At 50.4% G+C, this 9,719-nt stretch overlaps 1 protein-coding gene across 1 annotated transcript in view; it reads left to right on the plus strand.

Annotated features, from left to right (window-relative positions):
• Nucleotides 1-9,719, plus strand: part of cep290 (centrosomal protein 290) — a gene marked incomplete at its 3' end in the record, with an annotated part of 134,070 nt that overhangs the window by 71,218 nt on the left and 53,133 nt on the right. The window lies entirely within an intron of this gene.

The raw sequence follows: 9,719 nt of genomic DNA on the forward strand, positions 1-9,719 counted from the left end.
CGCACGAACGAACGAGCTGCGCCACGGAGGAACTGATAAATTTGACTGTTTAAAACTTGTGGTGATCAGTGTGAAAATCGCGGACATTGGCTTTCACCAAGACCTCTACTGCCCCCCCCCCTGTACTGTGTCTCCTGACACCTCTACTGCCCCCCCCCCTGTACTGTGTCTCCTAACACCTCTACTGCCCCCCCCCTGTACTGTGTCTCCTAACACCTCTACTGCCCCCCCCCTGTACTGTGTCTCCTAACACCTCTACTGCCCCCCCCCCTGTACTGTGTCTCCTAACACCTCTACTGCCCCCCCCCTGTACTGTGTCTCCTAACACCTCTACTGCCCCCCCCCCTGTACTGTGTCTCCTAAGACCTTCTACTGCCCCCCCCCCTGTACTGTGTCTCCTAACACCTCTACTGCCCCCCCCCCCTGTACTGTGTCTCCTAACACCTCTACTGCCCCCCCCCTGTACTGTGTCTCCTAACACCTCTACTGCCCCCCCCCCTGTACTGTGTCTCCTAACACCTCTACTGCCCCCCCCCCTGTACTGTGTCTCCTAACACCTCTACTGCCCCCCCCCTGTACTGTGTCTCCTAACACCTCTACTGCCCCCCCCCTGTACTGTGTCTCCTAACACCTCTACTGCCCCCCCCCTGTACTGTGTCTCCTAACACCTCTACTGCCCCCCCCTCCTGTACTGTGTCTCCTAACACCTCTACTGCCCCCCCCCTGTGCTGTGTCTCCTAACACCTCTACTGCCCCCCCCTTGTACTGTGTCTCCTAACACCTCTACTGCCCCCCCCCTGTACTGTGTCTCCTAACACCTCTACTGCCCCCCCCTGTACTGTGTCCAGTGTCTATAAAAAAATATTTTATCACTGAGACTGCCAATGGCCCCGGGCCTGAGCTAGATTACTCTTCCTGCTACGACTGGTGGATTGATGATTCACTTGCTTAGTCAAATGTATCGATTGTAAGTCGCTTTGGAATAAGGCGTCTGCTAAATGCCAAACATGTAAATGTAAATGTAAATGTTAACCCAACCCTCTGGGTGTTGTAGTTTGTGTGTTAACCCAAGGCCTTCTGGGTGTTGTAGTTTGAGTGTTAACCCTGTAAGCCTGTAGACACAAGCTCCGCCCACTTAGATACAAGCTCCGCCCACTTTGAATTAAGCTCCGCCCACTTAGACACAAGCTCCGCCCACTTAGATACAAGCTCCGCCCACTTTGACTTAAGCTCCACCCACTTTAACTTAAGCTCCGCCCACTTATACACAAGCTCCGCCCACTTAGATACAAGCTCCGCCCACTTTGACTTAAGCTCCGCCCACTTTGACTTAAGCTCCGCCCGCTTTGACTTAAGCTCCGCCCACTTTGACACAAGCTCCGCCCACTTTGACTTAAGCGCCGCCCACTTTGACTTAAGCTCCGCCCACTTTGACACAAGCTCCATCCACTTTGACTAAAGCTCCGCCCACTTTGACACAAGCTCCGCCCACTTTGACTTAAGCTCCGCCCACTTTGACACAAGCTCCGCCCACTTTGACACAAGCTCCGCCCACTTTGACATAAGCTCCGCCCATTTTGACTTAAGCTCCGCCCATTTTGACTTAAGCTCCGCCCACTTTGACTTAAGCTCCGCCCACTTTGACACAAGCTCCATCCACTTTGACTAAAGCTCCGCCCACTTTGACACAAGCTCCGCCCACTTTGACTTAAGCTCCGCCCACTTTGACACAAGCTCCGCCCACTTTGACACAAGCTCCGCCCACTTTGACTTAAGCTCCGCCCACTTTGACTTAAGCTCCGCCCACTTTGACTTAAGCTCCGCCCACTTTGACACAAGCTCCATCCACTTTGACTAAAGCTCCGCCCACTTTGACACAAGCTCCGCCCACTTTGACTTAAGCTCCGCCCACTTTGACACAAGCTCCGCCCACTTTGATTTAAGCTCCGCCCACTTTGATTTAAGCTCCTCCCACTTTGATTTAAGCTCCGCCCACTTTGACTTAAGCTCCGCCCACTTTGACTTAAGCTCCGCCCACTTTGATTTAAGCTCCTCCCACTTTGACTTAAGCTCCGCCCACTTTGACTTAAGCTCCTCCCACTTATACACAAGCTCCGCCCACTTTGACTTAAGCTCCTCCCACTTTGACTTAAGCTCCGCCCACTTTGACTTAAGCTCCTCCCACTTTGACTTAAGCTCCGCCCACTTTGTCTTAAGCTCCGCCCACTTTAACCTAAGCTCCTCCCACTTTGACTTAAGCTCCTCCCACTTTGACTTAAGCTCCTCCCACTTTGATTTAAGCTCCTCCCACTTTGATTTAAGCTCCTCCCACTTTGACTTAAGCTCCTCCCACTTTGACTTAAGCTCCTCCTACTTTGCCTTAAGCTCCTCCCACTTTGATTTAAGCTCCGCCCACTTTGATTTAAGCTCCTCCCACTTTGATTTAAGCTCCGCCCACTTTGACACAAGCTCCGCCCACTTTGACACAAGCTCCGCCCACTTTGACACAAGCTCCGCCCACTTTGACATAAGCTCCGCCCATTTTGACTTAAGCTCCGCCCACTTTGACTTAAGCTCCGCCCATTTTGACTTAAGCTCCGCCCACTTTGACTTAAGCTCCGCCCACTTTGACACAAGCTCCATCCACTTTGACTAAAGCTCCGCCCACTTTGACACAAGCTCCGCCCACTTTGACTTAAGCTCCGCCCACTTTGACACAAGCTCCGCCCACTTTGACACAAGCTCCGCCCACTTTGACTTAAGCTCCGCCCACTTTGACTTAAGCTCCGCCCACTTTGACTTAAGCTCCGCCCACTTTGACACAAGCTCCATCCACTTTGACTTAAGCTCCGCCCACTTTGACTTAAGCTCCTCCCACTTATACACAAGCTCCGCCCACTTTGACTTAAGCTCCTCCCACTTTGACTTAAGCTCCGCCCACTTTGACTTAAGCTCCTCCCACTTTGACTTAAGCTCCGCCCACTTTGTCTTAAGCTCCGCCCACTTTAACCTAAGCTCCTCCCACTTTGACTTAAGCTCCTCCCACTTTGACTTAAGCTCCTCCCACTTTGATTTAAGCTCCTCCCACTTTGATTTAAGCTCCTCCCACTTTGACTTAAGCTCCTCCCACTTTGACTTAAGCTCCTCCTACTTTGCCTTAAGCTCCTCCCACTTTGATTTAAGCTCCGCCCACTTTGATTTAAGCTCCTCCCACTTTGATTTAAGCTCCGCCCACTTTGACTTAAGCTCCGCCCACTTTGATTTAAGCTCCTCCCACTTTGACTTAAGCTCCTCCCACTTATACACAAGCTCCGCCCACTTTGACTTAAGCTCCTCCCACTTTGACTTAAGCTCCGCCCACTTTGACACAAGCTCCGCCCACTTTGACACAAGCTCCGCCCACTTTGACTTAAGCTCCGCCCACTCATTAGCATGAAGTTCATTAACATGAAGCTCATTATCATACAGCTCATTAGCATGAAGCTCATTAGCATGAAGCTCATTAACATACAACTCATTAACATACACACACATCTAATTAACATACAGCTAATTAACATACAGCTCATTAACATACAGCTCATTAACATGAAGCTCATTAGCATGAAGCTCATTAACATGAAGCTCATTAACATACAGCTCATTAACATATACACACACAGACACACGTATACACACACACAGAGACACACACAGCTAATTAACATACAGCTCATTAACATACAGCTCATTAGCATGAAGCTCATTAGCATGAAGCTCATTAACATGAAGCTCATTAACATACATTAACATATACATACATATGTGTATATATACATACACATACATGCATACACAGTGCCACCCCATAACGCCGCCACTGTCTGAACGCCGCTGAATGGCGAGTGTATCGTTAGAACTGTCGGTGTGTAAGCAGCCCTACTGAGCTGGGCACTGACTCCTAGTGAAAACGGTGAATGTAGACACAAACACACACACACGCACACATTCAGTCAAGTGAATGTAGACACATTGGTTTTTATCGCGGACACAGTTTGCAGAGAGACAGACACAGAGTCACACACACGGTGAACGCGGAAGTCCGTTCACACACACGGTGAATGCGAAACTCCGTGTCTAGTGCCGAGACAGGTCTGATAATGGTCTGACTGGATTCGTCTCGAAGAGTAGATGTTGTTTGGTGTGTTTGTTGTGCAAAACGGTGATTGCATTCACCCATTATTCGCAGTCAAGTGAATGTAGACACATTGGTTTTTATCGCGGACACAGTTTTCCGAAGATCGCCGGAGTTCTCCGAAGTCAACGCGAGCCGGCTCCGTAGCTCCTCCCACAAAGCCCGTGCAGGCTGGCAGAGAGACAGACACAGTCACACACGCGGTGAATGCGGAAGTCCGTGAATGCGAAACTCTGTGTCTCCCTGGTTGAGAGAGATGTTCATAAATATAAATATTAGAAGGTACAGACTTACACACTTACACTCTGCTATCCAAAACGCAAAATATTCGATCTTTGATTCTCTCTCTCTCTCTCTCTCTCCGCGCGCACTCGGGGGGCCATCTGCCTGACTGGGGATTTGAACCCTGTACCTATGAATGAGTCGCGCACGAACGAACGAGCTGCGCCACGGAGGAACTGATAAATTTGACTGTTTAAAACTTGTGGTGATCAGTGTGAAAATCGCGGACATTGGCTTTCACCAAGACCTCTACTGCCCCCCCCCTGTACTGTGTCTCCTAACACCTCTACTGCCCCCCCCCCTGTACTGTGTCTCCTAACACCTCTACTGCCCCCCCCCTGTACTGTGTCTCCTAACACCTCTACTGCCCCCCCCCTGTACTGTGTCTCCTAACACCTCTACTGCCCCCCCCCTGTACTGTGTCTCCTAACACCTCTACTGCCCCCCCCCCTGTACTGTGTCTCCTAACACCTCTACTGCCCCCCCCCCCTGTACTGTGTCTCCTAACACCTCTACTGCCCCCCCCCTGTACTGTGTCTCCTAACACCTCTACTGCCCCCCCCCTGTACTGTGTCTCCTAACACCTCTACTGCCCCCCCCCTGTACTGTGTCTCCTAACACCTCTACTGCCCCCCCCCTGTACTGTGTCTCCTAACACCTCTACTGCCCCCCCCTGTACTGTGTCCAGTGTCTATAAAAAAATATTTTATCACTGAGACTGCCAATGGCCCCGGGCCTGAGCTAGATTACTCTTCCTGCTACGACTGGTGGATTGATGATTCACTTGCTTAGTCAAATGTATCGATTGTAAGTCGCTTTGGAATAAGGCGTCTGCTAAATGCCAAACATGTAAATGTAAATGTAAATGTTAACCCAACCCTCTGGGTGTTGTAGTTTGTGTGTTAACCCAAGGCCTTCTGGGTGTTGTAGTTTGAGTGTTAACCCTGTAAGCCTGTAGACACAAGCTCCGCCCACTTAGATACAAGCTCCGCCCACTTTGAATTAAGCTCCGCCCACTTAGACACAAGCTCCGCCCACTTAGATACAAGCTCCGCCCACTTTGACTTAAGCTCCACCCACTTTAACTTAAGCTCCGCCCACTTATACACAAGCTCCGCCCACTTAGATACAAGCTCCGCCCACTTTGACTTAAGCTCCGCCCACTTTGACTTAAGCTCCGCCCGCTTTGACTTAAGCTCCGCCCACTTTGACACAAGCTCCGCCCACTTTGACTTAAGCGCCGCCCACTTTGACTTAAGCTCCGCCCACTTTGACACAAGCTCCATCCACTTTGACTAAAGCTCCGCCCACTTTGACACAAGCTCCGCCCACTTTGACTTAAGCTCCGCCCACTTTGACACAAGCTCCGCCCACTTTGACACAAGCTCCGCCCACTTTGACATAAGCTCCGCCCATTTTGACTTAAGCTCCGCCCACTTTGACTTAAGCTCCGCCCATTTTGACTTAAGCTCCGCCCACTTTGACTTAAGCTCCGCCCACTTTGACACAAGCTCCATCCACTTTGACTAAAGCTCCGCCCACTTTGACACAAGCTCCGCCCACTTTGACTTAAGCTCCGCCCACTTTGACACAAGCTCCGCCCACTTTGACACAAGCTCCGCCCACTTTGACTTAAGCTCCGCCCACTTTGACTTAAGCTCCGCCCACTTTGACTTAAGCTCCGCCCACTTTGACACAAGCTCCATCCACTTTGACTAAAGCTCCGCCCACTTTGACACAAGCTCCGCCCACTTTGACTTAAGCTCCGCCCACTTTGACACAAGCTCCGCCCACTTTGATTTAAGCTCCGCCCACTTTGATTTAAGCTCCTCCCACTTTGATTTAAGCTCCGCCCACTTTGACTTAAGCTCCGCCCACTTTGACTTAAGCTCCGCCCACTTTGATTTAAGCTCCTCCCACTTTGACTTAAGCTCCGCCCACTTTGACTTAAGCTCCTCCCACTTATACACAAGCTCCGCCCACTTTGACTTAAGCTCCTCCCACTTTGACTTAAGCTCCGCCCACTTTGACTTAAGCTCCTCCCACTTTGACTTAAGCTCCGCCCACTTTGTCTTAAGCTCCGCCCACTTTAACCTAAGCTCCTCCCACTTTGACTTAAGCTCCTCCCACTTTGACTTAAGCTCCTCCCACTTTGATTTAAGCTCCTCCCACTTTGATTTAAGCTCCTCCCACTTTGACTTAAGCTCCTCCCACTTTGACTTAAGCTCCTCCTACTTTGCCTTAAGCTCCTCCCACTTTGATTTAAGCTCCGCCCACTTTGATTTAAGCTCCTCCCACTTTGATTTAAGCTCCGCCCACTTTGACACAAGCTCCGCCCACTTTGACACAAGCTCCGCCCACTTTGACACAAGCTCCGCCCACTTTGACATAAGCTCCGCCCATTTTGACTTAAGCTCCGCCCACTTTGACTTAAGCTCCGCCCATTTTGACTTAAGCTCCGCCCACTTTGACTTAAGCTCCGCCCACTTTGACACAAGCTCCATCCACTTTGACTAAAGCTCCGCCCACTTTGACACAAGCTCCGCCCACTTTGACTTAAGCTCCGCCCACTTTGACACAAGCTCCGCCCACTTTGACACAAGCTCCGCCCACTTTGACTTAAGCTCCGCCCACTTTGACTTAAGCTCCGCCCACTTTGACTTAAGCTCCGCCCACTTTGACACAAGCTCCATCCACTTTGACTTAAGCTCCGCCCACTTTGACTTAAGCTCCTCCCACTTATACACAAGCTCCGCCCACTTTGACTTAAGCTCCTCCCACTTTGACTTAAGCTCCGCCCACTTTGACTTAAGCTCCTCCCACTTTGACTTAAGCTCCGCCCACTTTGTCTTAAGCTCCGCCCACTTTAACCTAAGCTCCTCCCACTTTGACTTAAGCTCCTCCCACTTTGACTTAAGCTCCTCCCACTTTGATTTAAGCTCCTCCCACTTTGATTTAAGCTCCTCCCACTTTGACTTAAGCTCCTCCCACTTTGACTTAAGCTCCTCCTACTTTGCCTTAAGCTCCTCCCACTTTGATTTAAGCTCCGCCCACTTTGATTTAAGCTCCTCCCACTTTGATTTAAGCTCCGCCCACTTTGACTTAAGCTCCGCCCACTTTGATTTAAGCTCCTCCCACTTTGACTTAAGCTCCTCCCACTTATACACAAGCTCCGCCCACTTTGACTTAAGCTCCTCCCACTTTGACTTAAGCTCCGCCCACTTTGACACAAGCTCCGCCCACTTTGACACAAGCTCCGCCCACTTTGACTTAAGCTCCGCCCACTCATTAGCATGAAGTTCATTAACATGAAGCTCATTATCATACAGCTCATTAGCATGAAGCTCATTAGCATGAAGCTCATTAACATACAACTCATTAACATACACACACATCTAATTAACATACAGCTAATTAACATACAGCTCATTAACATACAGCTCATTAACATGAAGCTCATTAGCATGAAGCTCATTAACATGAAGCTCATTAACATACAGCTCATTAACATATACACACACAGACACACGTATACACACACACAGAGACACACACAGCTAATTAACATACAGCTCATTAACATACAGCTCATTAGCATGAAGCTCATTAGCATGAAGCTCATTAACATGAAGCTCATTAACATACATTAACATATACATACATATGTGTATATATACATACACATACATGCATACACAGTGCCACCCCATAACGCCGCCACTGTCTGAACGCCGCTGAATGGCGAGTGTATCGTTAGAACTGTCGGTGTGTAAGCAGCCCTACTGAGCTGGGCACTGACTCCTAGTGAAAACGGTGAATGTAGACACAAACACACACACACGCACACATTCAGTCAAGTGAATGTAGACACATTGGTTTTTATCGCGGACACAGTTTGCAGAGAGACAGACACAGAGTCACACACACGGTGAACGCGGAAGTCCGTTCACACACACGGTGAATGCGAAACTCCGTGTCTAGTGCCGAGACAGGTCTGATAATGGTCTGACTGGATTCGTCTCGAAGAGTAGATGTTGTTTGGTGTGTTTGTTGTGCAAAACGGTGATTGCATTCACCCATTATTCGCAGTCAAGTGAATGTAGACACATTGGTTTTTATCGCGGACACAGTTTTCCGAAGATCGCCGGAGTTCTCCGAAGTCAACGCGAGCCGGCTCCGTAGCTCCTCCCACAAACCCCGTGCAGGCTGGCAGAGAGACAGACACAGTCACACACGCGGTGAATGCGGAAGTCCGTGAATGCTAAACTCTGTGTCTCCCTGGTTGAGAGAGATGTTCATAAATATAAATATTAGAAGGTACAGACTTACACACTTACACTCTGCTATCCAAAACGCAAAATATTCGATCTTTGATTCTCTCTCTCTCTCTCTCTCTCTCTCTCTCCGCACGCACTCGGGGGGCCATCTGCCTGACTGGGGATTTGAACCCTTACCCTATTAATGAGTCGCGCACGAACGAACGAGCTGCGCCACGGAGGAACTGATAAATTTGACTGTTTAAAACTTGTGGTGATCAGTGTGAAAATCGCGGACATTGGCTTTCACCAAGACCTCTACTGCCCCCCCCCCTGTACTGTGTCTCCTGACACCTCTACTGCCCCCCCCCCTGTACTGTGTCTCCTAACACCTCTACTGCCCCCCCCCTGTACTGTGTCTCCTAACACCTCTACTGCCCCCCCCCTGTACTGTGTCTCCTAACACCTCTACTGCCCCCCCCCCTGTACTGTGTCTCCTAACACCTCTACTGCCCCCCCCCTGTACTGTGTCTCCTAACACCTCTACTGCCCCCCCCCCTGTACTGTGTCTCCTAACACCTCTACTGCCCCCCCCCTGTACTGTGTCTCCTAACACCTCTACTGCCCCCCCCCCCTGTACTGTGTCTCCTAACACCTCTACTGCCCCCCCCTGTACTGTGTCTCCTAACACCTCTACTGCCCCCCCCCTGTACTGTGTCTCCTAACACCTCTACTGCCCCCCCCCCTGTACTGTGTCTCCTAACACCTCTACTGCCCCCCCCCTGTACTGTGTCTCCTAACACCTCTACTGCCCCCCCCCTGTACTGTGTCTCCTAACACCTCTACTGCCCCCCCCCCTGTACTGTGTCTCCTAACACCTCTACTGCCCCCCCCCTGTACTGTGTCTCCTAACACCTCTACTGCCCCCCCCCTGTACTGTGTCTCCTAACACCTCTACTGCCCCCCCCCTGTACTGTGTCTCCTAACACCTCTACTGCCCCCCCCCC

The sequence above is a fragment of the Nansenia antarctica genome (genome assembly GCF_963989245.1).
Source record: "Nansenia antarctica genome assembly, chromosome: 9".
Lineage (NCBI taxonomy): Eukaryota > Metazoa > Chordata > Actinopteri > Argentiniformes > Microstomatidae > Nansenia > Nansenia antarctica.